Source organism: Equus przewalskii, chromosome 22, assembly GCF_037783145.1.
Source record: "Equus przewalskii isolate Varuska chromosome 22, EquPr2, whole genome shotgun sequence".
Classification (NCBI taxonomy): Eukaryota; Metazoa; Chordata; class Mammalia; order Perissodactyla; family Equidae; genus Equus; species Equus przewalskii.
Window position 1 is genome coordinate 35,007,327 of NC_091852.1, and position 23,892 is coordinate 35,031,218.

Below are 23,892 nucleotides of genomic sequence, written 5' to 3' on the forward strand. Positions count from 1 at the left end.
CATAAGAATCTCATTATAAGCTTGTCTTTCCCATGTGGAGGCCCCATGATCTTCTCCAAGAAGATCTTTGTGAACTGATAAGAAATGCTAATTATACATTATTACTGTAATAAAGTACTACAATTACTAGTGTAAAACTAACTGGTGGTAGAATGATTGTGCTAATTACAAACAATTGAAACTAGCAAATTATTTCTACCTAATAATTTTAGAATTAAGTAATAAGATCTCCTTTCATTCATTCTTTCCCAGGGAAATTTAACTGTGAGTACTTTTTACACATACGCAACCGTGTGTGAACACATAATCTAAAGAGTAAGAATCTTTGCATTAATTGCAGCTTGTGGGGTTGTAATGTCTTTTTGTGTTTTTATCCTTTTAGAGTGATGTTTTATTGTTTTTATTTTGCTACTTCTTGAAAGCAGGTGGAACTTAGAGAAGTTTCACTTTAGGAAAAGATTATTCCAAGTAGTTTAAGAAAAATAATTTTTTCCATGTGTTTCTAGAATAGATTTGAAACCTGAAAGTCTTCAAATGGCATTATTTTGTAACTTTTCTGTTGTAAAGACTTTTCTTGGGGTTCTGTTCACAAAAATGTTGTCATTCAAAATTTTCATCTTTGGGGCTGGCCGGTGGCGCAGTGGTTAAGTGCGCATGTTCCGCTTCAGAGGCCCAGGGTCCGCCAGTTTGGATCCTGGGTGCGGACATGGCACCACTTGGCACGCCACGCTGTGGTAGGCGTCCCACATATGAAGTAGGGGAAGATGGGCACAGATGTTAGCTGAGGGCCAGTCTTCCTCAGCAAAAAGAGGAGGATTGGCAGCAGTTAGCTCAGGGCTAATCTTCCTTAAAAAGAAAAAAAAATTTTTTACCTTTAAATTTAGTTTCTACAATTTTTGCATATTTCATTAAATTATCTTGGTTTATTTAATTTTTAAGGTAATCTTTGAATGATATTATTGTGATCGTTATAATCTAATTCAAATGAGGTGCAATACTAAAAGTTTTAAGCATTATTTTTATTGCAAGTCTGTTTAGTTTGAACACATTTAAAATATGAATTGACACCTTTTGTAAGAGAGTCTAAATGTTATAAATTCCAGTATGTTAAATATAAGGGAAGTTTAAGTCCCATATAGGATGATTATCAATATTTCTAAATTACAATAACACTATTTTTAATTCAATAATTTGCCAAATTGATTAAGGTTAAAAAAAATATCTGAGAGGGCTGGCTCCGTGGCCGAGTGGTTAAGTTCGCGCACTCCGCTGCAGGCGGCCCAGTGTTTCGTTGGTTCGAATCCTGGGCGTGGACATGGCACTGCTCATCAAGCCACGCTGAGGCAGCGTCCCACATGCCACAACTAGAAGGACCCACAACGAAGAATATACAACTATGTACCGGAAGGCTTTGGGGAGAAAAAGGAAAAAGAATAAAAAAAATCTTTAAAAAAAAAAAATCTGAGAAGACTCGAGAAGAAAAAATGCTTTTCTCTTCACAAAGAGATTTTGACCCCATATTCTAAATGGGTTATAAAATTTTTTTTTAAAGATTTTATTTTTCCTTTTTCTCCCCAAAGCCCCCCAGTACATAGTTGTGTATTTTTAGTTGTGGATCCTTCTAATTGTGGCATGTAGGACGCCACCTCAGCATGGCCTGATGAGCGGTGCCATGTCCGCATCCAGGATCCAAACCAATGTAACCCTGGACCACTGAAGAGGAGTGCGCAAACTCAACCACTCCGCCACAGGGCCGGCCCCAAAATGAGTTATAAATTTATTTTAGCAAATTAAGTTCTACTATCTGTTACACTCGGGTAATAGTTCCATTTAATTTGTTTCATTTGAGTACACTGTAGTTTTAGTTTACTTCCTGATGGCTCTTGAAACAACATATTAGTTGATTCATTTGCATGAGTCTAATTAAAAGACTGTGATTGAAAAATGAAAGTGAGAGAGTCTTTTTTGTAATTTGTAGACTTCTTAATGTCAGAATTTGCTGTGGAAGGATGTGGTTTGTGTAAGGAACATTATGGAACCTAGCAGGGGAATAAAAGTAGTTTTACCTGCAACAAAAATGTACTAATTTATTTGTCTGACTAAAAAATGACTGACAGCTTCCCATTACAGTTGCCCATCACAGTGTACAATTCAAGGATCTGCAGATATTTGGCATAGGTAAGTTTGATAAAAGTCTTTTTTTTTAATCAACCATGTGCCTACTGAATCTTGTTTTCTCAATGTATTTTCTATCATTAATTTAAGGATATCTTCGTATGAAAAATATTTCAGTCCAATGATGTAATAAAGAATGAAAGAAATAAGCTTAAAAGAAAATGTAAAAACAACTTCTTTCTGATGAGTATTAATGAAGACATCTTAAAGAAACCACAAGGAGACTGGAAGTTGAACTGAATAGAAACTACACACGTTGGGGTGGTGGAGAGAAGGAGAAGAGTCAGTTGCAGGCTAATAGGAAACGTACACTCCAAGAACGATAGAGAACTGGGGTAGGGCGCTCATACTCTCTTACCTACTTCTCAATGCTGTTTTGTGGCACTGCTGTTAATATTCATGCAAATTTTTTATTCCTTCCTTAATCTTTACCTGTTAATGGAAGAAATGTTTGTTGCTCTTCAAAATATTGTGGAATTATAAACACGTTGTCTAATTCTGCCTCCTTCCCACTCCATATTTGGGGAGCTAGTATCAAAGCCCTGAGGAAGAAGCCCAGATATCTATTTTCTTTTTAAATTCAACACTGTTGATAGGGATTAGATTTAAAACTGTTTTGAAGGAGACCTCAACATTGTGGAAAGTGGATTAGTGGCAAATCAAATTCATCTGCTAGTTCAGATTACAGGATGTTAAAACTATGAATATTTAATTGTTATCTATAACAAGGTATATGGACATCTAGAAAAAATCTTTGGATATATTGAACAATAAAAAGGTGAAGAGACTTTTGGTTGTCTTTTAAAATAATGGACAAGCTTCATTTCGTAAAGTATGAGATGGAATCTTGTGGAATTAAAGAAGAAAAACTCATTTTATACCAAATCTAGCTACTGTTTGAAATGTAAAGAGGCTCAGTCTCTCCTCAGGCGCCTCCTCAGAGTCCAAGGACGGGATATAAATGGGCATTCTGGTGGTGGGAGATGATGGATGAGGGTCTCCTCTGGTTGCCAGAGGATCTGTGACCAGCACGAAAACTGCTTGGTTTGGGTTAATTAATTGCAGGAACGGTTTATTCAGATGCAGGGCAAGCACCTTGGCTAAAATCTCAGCATCTGTGTTGATTAAAGATCTGAGGCTGAAGGAAGCACATAGTTGGGGGTCTTAGATGGGTTTGGGAGCCATATGGGCTTCTTTTAATGAGGGAAGCTTCTATGATCCAAGTCTCAAAGCTATGTTGTTCTACTCAGCATTAATGGAGTACTTCTTGTCCAGCACCGTGGCGCTTCACAATACTGTTAACAAATACCTGTTATTTGTTTCAATAATCTATTCAAGGTCTCACCACTACTTTTCATTTCTTACAGACCTAGTGATAAGAGAACATGGTGCAAAATCTTGCTGGCCTTGTTTAAGTTCAGGGCAGATCCTAAACAAAAATCTGTTTTGAATTCCATTGCCAATGACGTGTCCACTAGGCTATCATGGCACTTTTAAGATGTGAGTTGTAGAAAGTGTATTCTCTGAAATTTTATCTTCAGGATATTATGTCTGTAATTAGCTTTTCTTGGCTTTACCTTCTGTTTTTTATAGCTATGGAAATGGACACAGAGGTTCAACTGAGAAGGGAATTATAATAAAAATGGAAAAATATAAGCCACATCAATAAAATTGAACTTCTTTAGACTGGACAATCCCCTGGGACATTCCTAATTTGATAATATTATGGCTTAATTGCTTACAAAAAGTGTTTGTGGACCTTATCTGAGGATTTTTAAGAATTATGAAGTTATACCACACAAGATCTAAGTCAGATGCAAGTTTAGATGCTCACTTAGGGAAACAAAAGCTTGCGTCCTGAGCAGTACTTGTCCTCAAGTGCTTTGTTCTCTTTACTCGGTTTGATTTCCATAGAGATTTAAGTCAACTACTGGCATTAGAATTTATTTATCTGTGTCACTAGCCTGAATCACCTCTTTATCTTGTTATTTTATTTTTGAACTTTGTTATTATGAAATACAACACAAATACATGAGGGCATATAGTGTCTTTAAGCAGATTTCTATATTTGTTACAATTAATAAACCAATATTCATACAATATTATTAACTAAAGTCCATAGTTAAAACATTAAGATTCACTCTCGGTGTTGTACATTTTATGGGTTTGGAAAAACATATAATGACACGTATTCACCATTACAGTTTCGTAGAGAACAGTTTCCCTTCTCTATAAATCCCCTGTGCTCCTTCCCTTCCCCAACCCCTGGCAGCCACTGATCTTTTTACGGTCTCCATAGTTTTACTTTCTCCAAATGTCAGATAGTTGGAATCATGTAGTATGTAGCATTCCCAGATTGACTTTTTTCACTTGGTAATGTGCATTTAAAGTTTCTTCATGTCTTTTTTTTTTGGTGAGGAAGACTGGCCCTGAGCTAACATCTGTTGCCAATCTTCCTCTTTTTTTTTTTCTCCCCAAAGCTCCCCAGTATAAAGTTGTATATCTTCGTTGTGGGTTCTTCTAGATCTTCTGTGTGGGACACTGCCTCAGCATGGCCTGATGAGGGGTGCTAGGTCTGTGCCCAGGATCCAAACTGGCAAACCCCAGGCTGCTAAAGCAGAGCAGACGAACTTAACCACTCGGCACGGGGCCAGCTCCTCTCCATGTCTTTTAATGGCTTGATAGCTCATTTCTTTCTGGGCTGAATAATATTCTATTGTACGAATGTACCACAACTTATCAGTTTACCTACTGTAGGACGTGTTGGTTGTTTCCAAGTTTAGGCAATGAACATCCACATGTGGGTTTTTGTGTGAACATAAGCATCAGCTTGTTTGGGTAAATAGCAAGGTGTACAATTGCTGGATCATAGAGTAAGAGAGTTTAGTTTTGTAAGAAACTGCCAAACTATCTTCAAAAGTGGCTGTACCATTTTGCATTCCCACCAGCAATGAAGGAGAGTTCTTATTGCTCCACCAAATGATAATTTTTGGTGTCAGTGTTTTGGATTTTGGCAATTCTGTGTATAGTGGTATCTTGTCATTGTTTTAACTTGCAGTTTTCTAATAACAGATGATGTTGATCATCTTTTCATATGCTTATTTTCCATCTGGATATCTTCTTTGGTGGATGTCTGTTCAGGTCTTTTGCCCAGTTTTTCAGTTGAGTTGTTAGTTTTCTTAGTGTTGAGTTTTAAGAGTTTTTTGTACATTCTGGCTTACAATCCTTTAGTGATCCTCCATGTCTTTTACAAATATTTCCTCCCAGTCTGTGGCTTGTCTCATTGTTCTTTTGACTGTCTTTTGCAGAGCAGAAGTTTTTAATTTTAATGAAGTCCTGCTTGTCAATTATTTCCTTCATCTATCTTGCTTTTGGTGCTATATCTAAAAAGCCCTCATCATACCCAAGGTCATCTAGATTTTCTTCTATGTTATCATCTAGGAGTTTTATGGTTTTGCATTTTATGGTTAGGTTTATGATCCATTTTGAATGGATCTTTGCAAAGGGCATAAGGTCTGTGTCTAGATTCAGTTTTTTGCACATGCATGTCCAGTTGTTCCAGCACCATTTGTTGAAAAAAAGTCTTTTCCCCATTGTATTGCTTTTGCTCCTTTGTCAAAGATCAATTGATTATATTTATGTGGGTCTATTTCTGGACTCTCTATTCTGTCTATTCCTTCACCAATACTACCCTGTGTTGATTACTATAGCGTTATAGTAAGTCTTGAAGTCGAGTAGTGTCAGTCCTCTGCCCTTTTTCTTCTCCTTCAGTGTTGTATTGTGTTGACTGTTCTGGATCTTTTGCCTGTCCAAATAAATGTTAGAACCAGTTTGTGATATCCACAAAATAACTTGCTGAGATTTTGATCCGGATTCATTGAGCTTTTAATTTGCCTTGATGACTAACAATGTTGAGAATCTTTTCATATGTTTACTGCCATTTGCATTTCTCTTTAGTGAAGTGTGTTCAAATATTTTGGCTATATTTTTAATTGAGTTTTTCTTTTCTTATCGTTGTGTTTAGAAAATTCTTTTTCTTTTCTGTCTTGAAGTCCTTTGTTGATATGTGATTTGCACATTTTTCCCCCAGTCTGTACCTGTCTTTTTATTCTCTTAATAGTGTATTTCACAGACCAAAAGTTTTTAATTTTGATGAAGTTTATCAAATATTTCTTAATCAATAGTGCTTCTTGTATCCTATCTCAAAACTCTTTTTCTAACCCAAGGTTGCAATGATTTTCTCCTGTTTACTTCTAAAGGGTTTATAGTTTTATATTTTACATTAAAGTCTGTGATACATTTTGAGTTAATTTTTGTATAAGATATGAGGTATTGGTTGACGTTCTTTTTTTTTGACATATGTATGTTTAGTTAAAAAATGAGCAACATTTCTTGAAAAGACTATTCTTTTTCCATTGAATTGACTTTTCACCTTTGTCAAAAATTGATTGATCATATTTCTATGGTTCTATTTCTGGACATCTTTTCTGTTCCTTTGATCAATGGTCTATCCTTTCACCATTACAATATGGTCTTGGTTACTGCAGGTTTATGTGAAAACTGAAAATTGGGTAGAGTGAGTCTTCCAGCTCTGTTCTTATTTTTCATAATTGTTTTGGTTATTCTGGTTCCTTTGCCTTTCATATAAATTTTTAGAATTAGCTTGGCTATACCTACAGAAAATCCTGCTGGGATTTGTTAAATCTACAGATATGTTTAGGAATCATTTACAAATTAACTGTATTGAGTCATTTAAGTCATGAGCATGATATGTTTTATCAGTTCATGTAGGTATTTGAATCCTTCAATCAGCATCTTGTAGTCCTTAGCATACAGATCCTGTACGTCTTAAGATTTTTACTTAAGCATTTAATTTTTAAAGCTATTTTAAATGGTACTGCTTTAAAATTCAGTTTCCAATTTTCTATTGATAATGTATAGACACACTACTGCTTTTTGTAAGTTGATTTGTATATTTTTGTAGATTTGACCTGTATCCTGTGACCTCGATAATTCAGGAGGTTTGAGGTTTTCTGTGTAGACAAACACTTTATTATTTTTATCATTTCTTTCCTTCTTCTGGCTTAGGTTTTTTTTTTTTTTTTTTTTTTTAAAGATTTTATTTTTTTCCTTTTTTCTCCCCAAAGCCCTCCGGTACATAGTTGTGTATTCTTCGTTGTGGGTCCTTCTAGTTGTGGCATGTGGGACGCTGCCTCAGCGTGGTTTGATGAGCAGTGCCATGCCCGCGCCCAGGATTCGAACTAACGAAACACTGGGCCGCCTGCAGCGGAGCGCGCGAACTTAACCACTCGGCCACGGGGCCAGCCCTGGCTTAGGTTTTAAGCTCTTCTTTTTCTTGTTTCCTAAGATGGGAACTTAGATTATTTATTTTATATCTTTATTCCTTCATAACATATGCATTTAATGGTGTAAATTTCCCTATAAGAATCATGTTGGTGCATCCCACAAATACTGATATGTTGTATTTTTATTTTTATTCACTTTAACATATTTTCTAATATTCTTCAGACTTCCTCTTTGAGTAACAGATTGTTTAGAAATATGTTGCATAATTTTCAAACATTTGGGGGATTTTCCAAATATCTTTCTGTTATTGATTTTTAATTTAATTTTACTATGGTCAGAGAGCATACTTGCTATGTTTTTAATTCCTTTAAATTTGTTAAAGTTTGTTTTATGACAGAAGATATGGTTTATTTTTATATGTTTCATGTGCACTTGAAAAGAATGTTTATTCAGCTGTTATTGGGTCAAGTAGTCTAAAATTTCTAATTAAGTCAATTTGGTTGATGGTGGTTTTCAGGTATTATATGTCCTTACTGATTTCTGTCTAATCATTCCATGGATTACTAAGAGGGGAGTGTTGAAATTTCCCACTTTATAAGTGGAGTTTCCTATTTCTACAGTCACTTCTGTCATTTTTTGCTTTATGTATTTTGAAGATGTTTTGTTAGGTGCATACACATTAATGACAGCTAGGCACTCTTGGTGGATTAACCCTTTTATCATTTTGTAATGTCCCTTCTTATTCCTGATCATTGTCCTTCTTCAGATTTCTATTTTTTCTAGAATGAAGCCAGCAAGAGGTGGAATAGGCATTCTCTACTCTCATCTCACCACAGAACAGCAATTTTGACAGTTACACAGGGGTGAGAGTACCTTTGTTGAGACTCTGAGAGTTCAGTGGAGAGTTCCAGCACACTAAAAATCAAGAGTAGACACAGTGAAAAGAGTAAGAGAAAGAGTTTCACTTTACCTGTATCACTTCTCTCCCAAGGCAGCATGGCTCAGTGGCGGGAGAGACTCCTTCAGCCCATGGTTTCTCCCACAGGGGAAAGTGAGAGTGTGTGAGTGAGTGCCAGGTTTCCCCAACTGTGCAGGATGCTGCCCAAGAGGCCCAATACTTTCTGACTTCACTCAGATTACTGAGGTAATCTGCAAGGTTGAGGGGCTAGGAAAAGCTGGGAGCAAAGTAGCCAGGGCTCAGAACTCACCCAAGAGATACTACTAACCACTTTGCAGTTCTTCTTACTAACCAATTCACAGAATCCATTAGGAAGTTTGCCCGCTATTTATGGGGGATGTCTCACCTGTGGATGCCCTCAACTGCCCCACAGGCACCCTCACCACTCTGTGCATCTCACCTATAGCCTTAATCTCTCCTTTACTCCCGCCATGTCTGGCTGTCAGAGTGGACTCCTACAGATGGCAAGAGCAAGCCTTTGCAAGCAGCTAGCAAGCAAGTACAGAAAGTCAGTTGACTGAGAGTTGAGGAGAAATCTTGCAGACTTGAGTCTTTCAGTGTACTGCTCTAGGGAAAACAAAAAGGAAGCTCAAAGCACCTGGCCTGGCTTTGCAGGATTAAGAGAAGGCATACAACCTTAAGAATTCTCCCCCTAAGAGGAAACAAGAAGTGTGACGCACTCACATCCATAGAAAAGGTCTGAGAAAGTCTCAGATCTCTAGGTGGACAGACAAGTGAATGTTTCTCTCTCCAAAAGCCAGTCAGTAAGATTGGAGGAGGTGATTGCTTCTTCAAATGCAAAGACATCAATGCAAGACTTCAAGGAACACAAAAATCAAGGGAACATGACTCTACAAAAGGAACACAATATTTTTCCAGTAAATGACCACGAAGAAATGGAAATCTATGACAAATTGTTTTAAGGAAGCTCAGCAAGCTACAGGAGAATACAGGTGAACAACTCAATGAAATCAGGAAAACAATACATGAACAAAATGAGAGATTAAACAGAGAGCTATAAATCATTAAAAAAAGAAGAAACAGAAATTCTGAAGCTGAAGAACTCAAGAAATGAAATGAAAAATGCAATAGAGAACTTCAACATCAGATGTGATCAGCAGAAGGAAGAATCTGTGAACTTGAAGACAAGTCATTTGAAATTACCCAGTCAGCATACTCTGACACCAGAGAAATGCATAGTATCATAAGAGACTACTATGAGCAATTATGTGCCAACAAGTTGGATAACCTAGAAGAAATGGATAAATTCCTAGACACATACAACCCACCAAGACTGAATCATGAAGAAATAGAAAATATGAATAGATCTATAAGTGGTAAGAAATTGAATCAGTAATAAAAAATCTCCCAACAACGAAAAGCCCAGATGTGGATGGCTTTACTGGTGAATTCTACCAAACATTTAAAGAAACATGAATACCAATCCTTCTCAAACTTATCCAAAATATTGAAGAGGAGGGAACATTTCCAAACTCATTTTACAAGGCCAGCATTACCCTGATACCAAACCCAGACAAGCACACTACAAGAAAAGATAGCTATAGACCACTATCTCTAATGAACATAGATGCAAAAATCCTCAGCAAAATACCTGCAAACTGAATTCAACAGTACATTAAAAGGATCATACACCATGAAGTGGAGTTTATCTCTAGAATACAAGGATGGTCCAACATACACATCAATAAATGTGATACACCACATTAACAGAATGAAGGATATAGAAATCATATGACCATCTCAATTGATGCAAAAAAAGCATTGGACAACATTCAACATCCTTTCATGATAAAAACTCTTAACAAATTAGGTGTAGAAGGAATGTATTTCAATATAATAAAGGCCATATATGAGAAGCCCACAGCTAACATCGTGTTCAATGGTGAAAAGTTGAAAACTTTTCCTCTAAGACTAGGAACAAGACAAGTGTGTCCACACTTGTCCATTCCATTCAACACAATATTAGAAGTCCTAACCAGAGCAATTTAGGCAAGAAAAGGAAATAAAAGGAATCCAAATAGGAAAAGAAGAAGTAAAATTGTCTCTGTTTGCAGATGTCATGGCCTTATATAGAGAAAATTCTAAAGAATCCACCAAAAAAATAAAACTGATAAATTAGTTCAGTAAAGTTGCAGGATATAAAGTCAACATGCAAATTTCAGTTGTGTTTCTATACACTAACAATGAACTATCTGAAAGAAAAATTAAGAAAACAATCCCATTTACAATAGCATCAAAACAATAAATACTTAGGAATAAATTTAACCAAGGTGGTGAAAGACCTATACACTGAAAACTATACGATATTAACAATAGAAATTGGAGGGGCTGGCTGGTGGCGCAGCAGTTAAGTGAGCACGTTCTGCTTTGGTGGCCCAGGGTTCGCCAGTTCGGATCCCTGGTGTGGACATGGCACCGCTTGGCAGGCCATGCTGTGGTGGGCATCCCACATATAAAGTAGAGGAGGATGGGCATGGATGTTGGCTCAGCGTCAGTCTTCCTCAGCAAAAAGAGGAGGATTGGCAGCAGTTAGCTCAGGGCTAATCTTCCTCAAAAAAGAAAAAAGAAAGAAAGAAATTGGAGAAGATACAAATAAATAGAAAGATATTCCATGCTCATGGATTGGAAGAATTATATTGTTAAAATGTCTGTACTACCCAAAGTAATCTACAGATTCAAAGCAATCACTATCAAAATTCCAAAAGCATTTTTTATAGACATAGAAAAAACAATTCTAAAATTTGTATGGAACCACAAAAGATCCTGAATAGCCAAATCAATCTTGAGTAAGAAGAACAACACTAGGGGCAACACACTTCCTGATTTCAAACTACACTACGAAGTTATAGTAATCAAAATAGTATGTACTGGTATAAAAATAGACACATAGACCAATGAAACAGAATAGGTATTCCAGAAATAAACCCACACACATAAGGTCAACTAATCTTTGGTAAGGGTGCCAAGAACACTCCAGAGGGAAAGAATAGTCTCTTCAGTGATGATGTTGGAAAAACTGTATATCTACAGAGAAATGAATGAAAGTGGACCCTTATTTTATATCACCTACAAAATTAACTCAAAATGGATTAAAGACTTAAATGCAATATCTGAGACTGTGAAACTCCTAGAAGAAAAAAATAGAGAAAAATCTCCTTGACATTGTTCTTGGAAATGAGCTTTTGGGTGTGACACTAAAACATAGGCAACAAAAGCAAAAATAAACAAATGGGACTACATCAAATTAAAAAGCTTCTGCATAGGAAAAGAAACAGTCAACAAAATGAGAAGGCAGCCTACAGAATGGGAGAAAATATTTGCATACCATATATCTGACAAGGGGTTAATATCTAAAATATATAAAGGACACATATAACTCACTAGCCAAAAAAAGAAAACAAAAACCCTAACAAATAATCCAATTAAAAAATGACCAAAGGACCTGAATAGACATTTTTCCAAAGAAGACATACAACAGGTACATGACAAAGTGCTCAACATCCGTAATCATCAGGGAAATGTAAATCAAAACTGCAATGAGTTACTACCTCACACCCGTTAGGATCGCTATCACCAAAAAGAGAATACATAACAAATAGCAATGAGGATATGGAGAAGAGGAAACCCTTGTGCCCTGTTGGTGGAAATGTAAATTGGTGCAGCCAGTATGGAAAAACAGTATGGACATCCCTCAAAAAATCAGAAATAGAACCAGCAGATGATCCAGCATTCCCACTTCTGGGTATACATCCAAAAAAATCAAAATCATGGTCTTGAAAAGATATCTGCACTCCCATGTTCAATGCAGCGTTATTTACAATAGTCAAGCTATGGAAATAACTGAAGTGATCATGGATGGGTGAATGGATAAAGAAGATGTGTGAAAGAGATATAAATGTAGTGGAATATTATTCAGCCATAAAAAGAAGGAAATCCTGCCATTTGCAACAACATGGAAGAGGCTTGAGGGCAAATACTAGAAAGACAAATACTGTATGATATCACTTTATATGTGGAATAAAAAAAAAAAAGAGTGAAACCATAGAAACAGGGAGTACTATAATGGTGGTGGCCAGGGGCTAAGGGATGGAGGAAATGAGGAGATGTTGGTGAAAGGGTGCAAACTTTCACTTATAAGATGAATAAGTTCTGAGGCTCTAATGTACAGCATGGTGACTATAATTAACAATTCTGGATTGCATACTTGAAATTTGTTAAGAGAACAAATATTAAGTATCCCCACCATACACACACTCAAAGGTAACTATGAGAGGTGATGGATATGTTAATTAACCTGATATGGCAAATAATTCACAATGTATACGTGTATCAAATCATCACGTTGTACACTTTAAATGTATACAATTTGATTTGTCAATTATACCTCAATAAAGCTCAGGGGGAAAAAAAAGTTCTACTTTTTCTGATATTAATATGACCGTTCCAGCTTGTTTTGGTTGGTGATTGCGTAGTATATTTTTTCCTTCATTTAACACTTAGCCTATCTACATGTTTTTATGTAAAATGGGTTTCTTGTAGAATAAGAATCGATCTAAATGTATTAGATTATTTAATGCCCTAATTATTCATCATATTGCCTGCACTCACAAATACACATATATACACACACATTCAAGTTTTGTTTCTAAAGAAAAAGTGAGAGTGGATGTTTGGACAAACAACTAGCTCTCTCTGCTTTAATATATCTTCGGTATTTGTAGCTGTCTTTACCTACACAAGGAAGACATATGTAACCATTCTTTCCCTTTTGGAAAAATTAAGTAATCAACTTCTGTGATCACTTTACATGACATTTAAAGCAGCTTGTTAATGTTGTTATTCTTCTTGTTCAAGTTATTCAACAGGCATTGAATATAGAACCACGTCATTCCTATGAAAGTGTAGAACGATAATTTTGTCTTTGTTCAAAATAATAATCTTACTTTGTCAGAGGGTTTTAATGTTTCAGATTTCTTAGCAATCTTTTGTTTTCAGCAAAACATGGACTCTTTCTGTTTTCAGAATGCATTTTTCTTCAAAACAAAGTAAAGGAATTGGAGTGTCAGCCATCTTAAGTTCCCTGATGAAAACAAACTATTTTATTATATTTTTTTAAAACCTAAAGAATGCAAATATTCCTTTAATATAATATGCTGCTATCCAAATGCATGTTTATTACATTTAAATATAGATAGATAAAGATAAAGATAGATATACTGTATCTTACTGTCAAACTGAATTCGACTTGGTGAAATGAAAAGCAGTAAATCTAAAAATTATGTATCAGCATATGTGATGTTTATTCCTTCTATTTAGTTATATCTCTCTAGGCTGAAGCACCCAAAATGGAAAATTATATTCAGAAAAAAATCACTTAGCTCGTTAATAGAACAAATCATTATAAAAAATTTTCCTTATTTTCACCTTAGGCCCTTTTGCTTTTTGATTGTTGTTGTACATTGAGCTATACCTGAACATTGATTTAATTTTTCCCCCAATTTAGAAATTAATCTAATTTAAAGTCCATTAATATTTGAAGCTATCCATTGTCGTGTTCTTTTTGTACATTTTAATTTAACATGATTTTTAAATGTTTTCCTAGTTTTGAAAATTATATATCATACTTATTCTTAGAAAATTAAAAAATTACTTCCTAACATACATTCATGCATCTTAAACATAAATGTACTTCTTAAAAGTAAAGAAAAATATTTGGCTAATAACACAGATTTACACATTACCTAAACCTGCTCCAAACAAACATAAATATGAACTGGGTACATGTCTTTAGAGAGAAGGAAAAATTCACGATAAGATGGTAAGAAATAAATTCAAAACACTCATTTCCCCAACTCACAGATTATTACCAAAATCAACATGTATAAACAAATCCTTGTTTCCATTTTAAACTATGCTATTTTAAATATTTCTTCATTCATAGAGAGAAAATTTACAAAATTAAGATATAGCATGTAAATCTGAACGGAGTATGCTGCTCTAAAGATGTGGAATGATTATTTAAAGGTGAGTACAGTGCTTAAAATTTCATAACCTGGAACAAGAGATAAACAAAAAGATAAGTGGTTGACAGAGGACCACTTACAGCTGTGGCCTCAGCCTACTAATATTATTTTCAGTTAATAAAATTTAGACAGAAGCAGAAATTTTTAATTTAGGGCATAGAAACAAATCAAATGGCACAAAACAAATGTCATATAAAACAATTATTGAATGCCATAAGCAAGCAAAAGGTTTATGGGTCTCAGAATTGACTCTGACCTAAATAAACACAGGAGAATATACAAAAGGAAAGTCAAGGAGAAAATGATCAGGGTATGATCGTTATAAAAGAAAGGCCAGCTTTTAAATAAGTGCCATATCATGAAGTAATTTCAAACATTTTACAAACATTTAATTAATAATATTCCTAGCATAACAATAAGCCTATAATGACTACCTCTTACACACTATTTATTATTCTGTTTGGATTAGCCAATAATTACAGGAGGGAAAATTTCACCCAATACGTTATAGCTGTCCAACTGAAATGAAATAAAGATGCTATTAAAGACCTGCTTCTGGAAAATGCCAAAGCCAAGATTGTCTACACAAATCTTGAAATATCACATGGTTGTCTGTAATTTTGCACATGTACAGCAGAGGGCACTAATATAATTATAGTAGTTGGACCTGATGGGAGTAATTATCTGCGACTCTAGGATTCACCGGAAGTAGTAAACTAGAAAGTCTTTCTCATCTTCATCAATGAATAGTTTCCTCCTATCTAAATAGGGAAATTCCTTGCATGAAATTTACTTAATTTTTATAGCTAAAGGGCCATAATAATAGAAAGTTAATGTTGATTATTCCCTAAGAAATCAACAACACAACGAGTGATCTTTGAACATCATAAACCAACTTCCTCAGAAGACCAATAACACTCTATCAACCTCCCCCCCACCTTCTCTTGCTTTCACGTAGCTAAACTCACCTAACTACATCTTCTCCCAAAACACCGTCCCAGAAATCCAAAAGTGGAAAAACTTTTGGCTATGTTAGCAGCTTTTTATGACACAGTTGAAGCATCGTCTGATCGTAATGATCTCCACAAGGTGATGGAAACTTTGAGACAAGTGGAAAGACCAACAATTAACTGCTATGAAAGAATGAGAAAGTTAACCGAAATCATACTCAAATATGTTGTTTCATCACAAAGAGGGAGAACAGATGGTCAAACTGTTTTGTGGTCCTTATTTTCTCAGTAAAATTAATAGAATAATTGCTACCCTTAGCAAAGCATACAGTATGTATAGTAGAAAAAATAATCACTTGCTTTATGAATTTAACTGTGACAGATGTATAGGCTCTGCTTTCCAGAACCTGAAAGTCTAGTGGCAGACAGCAAACATATTAACATATAAATTAAATAAAATGTGGGAAGTCCTGTGGGAACATAGAAAAGGGTATGACTCTGGGAGTTTCTAGGAGCCAGGAAAGGGCTGCAGAGACAATGACATTTAAATTGGGCTTTGGAGGATGGGTAGGCATTTATTGCTTAAAGAAGTGGTAGAACAATCTTCCAGGAGGATAGGAACTACTCGTGCCAAAGCTTGCAGGCATGAAAGGCTAATCACAAAATAAATACATCTCCAGCATTCAAGGGAACATCCAACTGGAAGCCACAATTCTGTATTAGATAGAAAGTAATTTTATTATGCTATTAAGTAATTCACAGTGGACGCTTAAGAAATTTAAGAGAAGAGTTAGCTTTGAATTGCAACAGAAGAGTTCGTTAGTCACAAGGTCTTTAATTGTAAATATGTGGGAGTAGGGAGAGGCTATGGGTTTCAGTACCCACTTTTTTTACTACGGTGTTTTCCTATTTTAAGAAGTTGATAGGAGTCAGGAATTTGGTAGCTTATTTCTTAAAGCTTGTGGCTCTCAATTCTAGAAACTTCTGATTACTAGCATGATTTTCATACCCAGAAATTATAAAGACAATATATTTTCTTCTGTTTGTTTGTTCTTCTGGCCACTGTATTAGTGTCAAAAACTTAGTTATGGGCAGAGTTATGTTGTCAGAAGTAAGTGTCCTCAGAGGGTGCAAATGAGGATTATTTTGAGATCAAAACTCACCACAGAGCAAGTTATCTATATGGTTATGGCCTGTGAATTTTTAAAGGTTAATTCGAGACCTGAAAAATAGTTTGTTGTCTTCAAAATACAAAAAGAAAATGGGAAAATAAGAATTTAAATATGTCTAAGTGTCTACAAAGGTTATACTACCAAAACTAATACTCAGCTTCATCTCAACTCAACCCTTTCCTAGCTATATAAAACATTTAATGTGGGATATGGATGCATTTTACGTGTTTGATGTGATTTTGAGTAAGGCCTCCAAAAATAAAAATGTTCAGAGACTTCAAGCTTTCAAATATCTCTGCTCAGCTCACCTGGTGCGTTGCATCCGTATTATTTTATATGTGTATACTGCTCCAAGAATCTCTGATAACAAGAATCTACAGCACCTATTTCCAGGGGGACAGCAGATGGATGGAGTCGTGAAAAACACAGCCCTCCATTCCTGCTCCTAAACCCATTCTATTTTTGTTACTGGGGGCTGGTTAATAGCAACTCAGTTCCCCACGACACTGCTTAGCCCAGGAATCATGTTGCCTGATTCTTCTGGCTCTGGATAGTCAAAGAACTAAAATATGTGCATGAGCTATATTTAAGTTTGTAGATAAATTGAAAATTCTCAGATAGGGGATACATACCATCTTGTTGCCAGCTTACAACATGTTACTTATCAGAGGTTTCTTTGATGTCGGTTATCTAAAACTTGGAATTGATTTTTGACCAGAAACATGTTACAAATGATTGGTCGTATTTGAGATTAGCCCAGTAAAGTCTCATAGATACATAATATAACAGATTTATTTTAACAACTTCAACATTGTTTAAAATATAGTTTCTCCCAAAATAGTTAAAAGCAGAGACTCAAACATCTAATTTTACACCAATGTTTATAGCAGCATTATTCACAGTAGCCAAAAGGTGGAAACAGCTCAAATTTCCATCAAAAGGTGAATGGATAGACAAAATATAGTATATACATACAGTGGCATATTGTTCAGCCTTAAAAAGGATTCAAATTCTGATATATGCTATACAATGAATGAACTCTGAAAACATTATGCTAAGTAAAATAAATGAGAAACAAAAGGACAAATATTGTATGATTCCATTATATGAGGTACGTAGAAGGGAAAAATTCAAAAGACAGAAAGTAGAAAGAGGGGCTGGGAGAAGGGGCAGAGGGGGTATTGTTTAGAGGGTACGGAGTTTCTGTTTGGGATGATAAAAACGTTCTGGAAAAGATAGTGGTAATGGTTGCACAACATTGTGAATGTACTTAATGCCACTGACTTGTATACCTAAAAATGGATAAAATGGTAGATTTTATGTTATGTATATTTTACTACAATAAAAAATATATATAGTTTCTACAAATTGAATTCATTCTTCAGCTCCGTCTCAAGACCAGGAACCTAGCTTCTCAAATGCAGGACAGGGAAAGAGAATAGATGTACCCAGCAACTGGAGCGAGAGTAGGTTTGGTGTAAAATAGAAGAGTTTCATACTTGTTTATTTCTCTGTGTTTGACGAAAATGTAATAATGTACGACAACAGAACCAGAGTCCATGCTTTTATAAGTATGGCATCCGTAGTCATGCCCCATCCTAGGCCACCAGTCTTCTTTCCCATTTCCCTCCCTCCCTCTGTTTCAGTCTTGGGCATCACTGACTTTGCAGGAGAGTGGGTGAAGTGGGACAAGTAGAAGGAATAGAGTAGCAGGAAAGCAAACCCCTGGCCAGGATCACATGTAAGCTGTGCATTTGTAAGTCAGGACTGCCCCTGCTTTTGTTGTTTATTTCAAGTCGAAAAGGTGGAGGCAAAATCATGCAACAGTGTGAATTAGAAGCATTGTGAGTAAGACCTATTTGACAGTGTATCCTTGATAGTGTTAGTTGCCAACCGTGGCAGATACTTCAGGCTGTCTTGCTAAGAGTGTCTTGCTATCTACTCTCCTCATCTTCCTTATTAAGAGAGCTCTGATTTTTGTTTGAGGTGGTAATGTGCTCAGTTAAAAGACTTGTTTTTCAAACTCTCTTTCACCTAGGAGTGGCCAGGTGACAGGGTCTGGCCACTGAGCTGTAAGTGGAAATCTACCAGGAAATTTTGAGAAAGTTTTTGCTTTATGATGTAGGTGCATCCTTTTCCTCCTCCCTTCTTTGTCCAGCCAGATGTGGGCACGTAATCCCAGAGGCTTTAACAACAATCTTGTTTTCATGAAGATGAAAGTCATTTTCTAGTTCAACAGAGTAGGAATTTAGAAGAGGCAGGGTCCTTGATGATGTTGAGCAGGTGGATTCCCTAAGTCTGGGTTCTTGTTAGGTGAGAAAATAACTACCTATGTGTTAAAGCTACTAATAGTTAGATGTGGACATGCATCTACTGGGGAAGGGAACAAATTCCAGATGGGAAGAACAGAAAACTCAGAGATCAGAAGTAGTGAGTCTGTGAGGTGGAAGGTAGGGATGGAAAATATGTGGTTATTTTGGTTGGAGCATAGAGTATGTAAGAGGAAGTAGAGGGAAATAATTTTAAAAGGCAGTTTTGAGCCAGATAGTAGAAGGCCTGACATAGCGGGTTGAAGCATTCAGATTTTGTTTCTACGAAGGCAAAAAAGAACAACTGAAGGTTTCTGAGTAGCAGTGCCATGCTGAGAGCTACGTTTTGTCGAGCAAAGACTTGCTCTACTAGTTCAGTTGGGTGGGACCAGATATAAGACTATTTTACTCATCTAGGGTAGGATAAATAAAGGCCTCAACCAGGGCAGAGACAGTAGCAATGGATGGGAAGGGTAATGGGAAATAATTCAAAACAAAATAGACAGATACCAATAGGTGAAGTAAATGGGGGTAATCTTGTCTATTTCTGACTTGCATCTCATGATGAATGAATGGAAAATACATGGGCTGACTAGGAACCAGGGTTTCTTTCTGTTGGAATAAAATAGAAAAGGAATATTATAGATGAAGATTTCTTTCTAAAGGCGAAAACACGAATGGACGGCCTGTATATTTCTTCCCGCTGACTTCACAATTTCCTTGGTCAAGATTTTAAAAGTGAATCCTTGGGAACAAAGTCTCCATGAGGTTAGAGACATGGTTCACGGCTGTTTTTCCAGAACATAGAAGAGTGCCTGGCACATAGTAGGCCTTCAATAAGTATTTGTTGAATAAATGAATGAATAGATTATTTATTACCTTTGGAAATGTTTATAAATGCAGTCATTTTAATTTAATAATATGAGAGATTTTTTAGACTGAAAAAGAACGTTAAAGATTCCCTGGTCTAGTCTGCTCATTTTAAAAGAAAAGGAGCCTGATTCACAGAGAAATTATGGTGCCTAGATATAATTTTGTAAGTGTATGTGTGTTACATTTCTAAGGACCAATAAACCAAAAAAAAGGAAATAATCAATACTTTTATGCAGATTCAGCTGAGGACTTCCTTTAAATAAATAAGTATGATTTCTTGGCTCCTATATGCCTAATACTGTTCAAGATATGGTAAGACATTTAAAAAGAAGACTAAGACCTGATCCTTATCCTCAAGAAATTACAAATTACTTAGGGAGATAAGATTAAGGCATATGAAATATCTAGATACAATCAAGAACTATAATTGGATGGGATTGAATATATGAATTCAGGAAAGGGAGAGATTAATGTGACCTAGAGGCTCTGTTTCTCAAAAAATTTTTAAATATTTGTACGAGAACATAAATGATGCCATTTATCAAATTATCAGCTGGCATGAAGCTGAGCAGAGTAGAATTCAAAATGAATTCAAAACAATGGGGTGAGTCTAACAAGGTGAATTTAAATGATAGCTTAATAATGCTTAATCAGAAGTTAATTATAACTAATACTTACGGAGCATTTACTATGAAACGGGTACTATTTAGCGTTTTACCTTCATTATTTCATTTGATCCACATATTACCCCATGAAGCTTATTTTAATTCTCATTTTAAAGTTAGGTGATATTCCCAAGGTCAAACAATTTGTAAGTGATAAATCCATGCTTCAAATTCAGATCTAAACTCTTATGTACTACTACATTACATTAGCCCCAATAGCTTTAAAATGGATAAACATAAACTTCTATATTTATATATTTAGTATGAAGCACCTCACTAGTTTGGGGTACAAAGAGGATCATTTATCCTTATAATAAGCAAATTAAATATTCAAGACCCTATCAGCTCAATTAACAGGATGTCTGTCTGGTCTCTGTTTGAGGGCTTCCACCTTAAGTCGCCTAGAGTCTAACTCTGATGAAAGAGGCTCATTCTGATTCTAACAGCCAGAGAAGGAGACGACTGGAGAATCTCAGGATTTGAAACGTTCCAGTTTCCAGCTGCCGTTGCTTTTCTTGCAGCCTTCTCTGTGGTTGAGAACTGAGCCTGTGCAGTCTGATGCAGCGTTCCTGTCTAAAGTGGAAATGGCATCCTTGCTGGTACAGCCCCCTGCAAAGGCACAGTCATCCTCTTTACGGGAGGATGACCACACACACTCTAGCTGGATCCTGGGCCAAGAGCAATTTCACTTGAACTTCCAAGTTGACAGCTTTTTGGTTTACATTCAATTGTTCAGCCATTGTCTCAAATACGCCTTCAGGGACAAGAGTCAAGCTGAACTTTCAACTTCAGCCACGTGCCATAGCAGAACTGGCCCCTACTCTGCAAGCACTTTTGCTCTAGTATTGGGCCTGGGGTCACCAGTCCAGACTGTCCCTTCCCTCATGGGCCTTTTCCAACCATCAGACCTCGGTCAAGAACATCTCAATCCACAAGGTCTAAAATAATGTTAAATCTCCAAGGAGAAGAGTCCTTGATGCTTTTGCTTCAGGACACCAGGAGTCTCATGCATATTTACTTAACTCCTACATAACAATGAATTCTACAAATGACATCAGTCGTATACTTGATGGCTCCCAAATGTATATTTCGAGCTCAGAATTTCTCCCAAGAACTTCAAGTTTGCATGTGCATTTGCCTACTCAACATCTTTAACTGGATACCTCCTAGGCATTTCAAATGTAGCAAATCCCAAATGGAACTTTTGGTTCCCTGCTTCTAAACTTGTTCCTCCAATGATCTTTGCCATTTCAGTACCTCCAAATATTCAGAAACTCAAGCCAAAATCCTGACAACCAGACTGGATCCTTCCCTTTTCCTCTTTTCCACGTCTAACCCATCAGCAAATCCTCTTGGCTCCATCTTCATAATACATTGTGAATGCCAACATATCTCACTTTTCTGCCACAAATACCCTGGTTCAAGCCAACATGAGATCTTGCTTGGACTGGTCTTCCCACTTCTATTCCCCTTTTCCTAACACCACAATCCGTTCTCCCCATAGCAAAGCGGTCTTTCATTAATGTGGTGAAATCATATCGCTCCTCTGCTTAAAATCCTTCTGTAGTTTCCTTTTTGTCTTAGAGTAAAATCCAAACTCCTTCCTTCATCTTACACCACATTTTCCTTCACTCTCTCCAGTCCTACTTGCCTTCTCTCTGGTTTTAGAACACAGGAGGCAATTTTGCATTTCAGGGCTTTTGCATTGCCATTCACACTCCACACTTTCTGAATGGTTAGTTCCTTTTCATCTTTCAGGCTTCAGCTTAAATTCAACCTCTTCAGAGAGGCCCCTCTCCCGCTTTTTTTTTGTTGAGGAAGATTCACTCTGAGCTAACATCTGTGCCAATCTTCCTCTATTTTGTATGTGAGTTGCTACCACAGCATGGCCACTGATGAGTGTTATAGGTCCATGCCCAGGAACTGAACCTGGGCTGCTGAATCAGAGCATGTCTAATTTAACCACTAGGCCACAGGGTGGCCCCTGAGAGACGCTTTTCTTAATAAACCTAACAAAAATAGTCCCTATCTAGATACTCTCTATCTTATCACTCTTTCTTTTCCAGCACTTATCACGCTTTCTATCTTGTTTTTTCAAGAAGTTGTGTACTCCTTTGTCAATTGCCTTCCCCCATTTGAGTTCCATGAAGACAGGGACTGGTTTGCCTTTTCCCTTCTGTATGTGCAGTGCTAAGATTCTAGCACATAGTAGGTACTCCACATAGAATCTGACTCACTGACTAAGTGAATAATTGTGAGATGTCTCTTGCATTCCAGAAGGAATGCCTGGCATGTTTCTTAACAGCCTATCTCAGTGACTGTTAATCCTTGTTTCATGTTAGACTCACTTGGGGAATTTTTTAAAAAATAACACCACTTGAGTCCCATACTACATCCATTAAATCAGAATCTCTGTAGATGGGACGCAGGTATCATTATTTGAAAAGCTCCTTTAGTTCATTCCGATCCACAACCAGCATGGGAAAACCACAGGTAATTATCATTCCCTTTTCTTTAAACTCCAAATCAGCTCCTTTGTTATTTCATTTACATCTTTTGGTATGATTCTGTTTCAAATGATTTCTCCAAGAAATGCTTCTAGAGAGATCAGGGTCCCTTTGTGGTCTTTACCAGATGCTTTGTAAAAACCACTTCAAATTTGGAATTTATCTGTGGATCACAAAACTTGTTCCCGACTATGTGGATGCTTTTATCAACTTGGGAATCAGCTTCTTTGGGGTTCCAGGATAACAGACATTTCCCAGGAAATAGTTTGCATGGATGTGTCATTGCTCACAACCTACAAAGCACTGCCGTATTTGGATTCCACTCACGAGCTTTTGCTTTTTTTCATACTTTTCTTGTCGTCTGATAGTCTCCCAGATATGCTCATGGTGTGCTTCCCACTCAGTCGAAGTAACTGTCATTTGCTCAGATGTTCCTCATGAGAAATGCTTTCCCTGATTGCTCTACCTGCAGTGGCACCCAACCACTGCAATCACTCACTATTCCCTTCCTTTGCTTTATTTTTATTTACATAACTTTTCACTAATTAGCAAGTATATTTTCTTGTTTGTGACGTGTTTTGTCCTACTAGAATATGAACTCCATAAAAGCAGGGACTGCTGTATTGCTATCAGTGTTCAGTAAATATTGTTGAAAGAATGAAGGAATGAGTGAACAGTGTTCTGACAAGGGGTCCCAGAATTGACTGTATTTTCTCCTTTTCTTATTTCTTTTATTCCTATGGAATCTTGCTACATGAGGAAGCATCATTAGGAATAAGAAATGTTGGCAGCACCGGGAACCATTTTATCCATGGTTTAGCAGTCTCATTTTCCGTTGATAGTAGTTGGCATTCATGTGATCTATTTGTTGCAGATATTAACTTTGATCACCTATAGTCCATAAAAATACTCCCTGTTAACAGCAAAAAAAA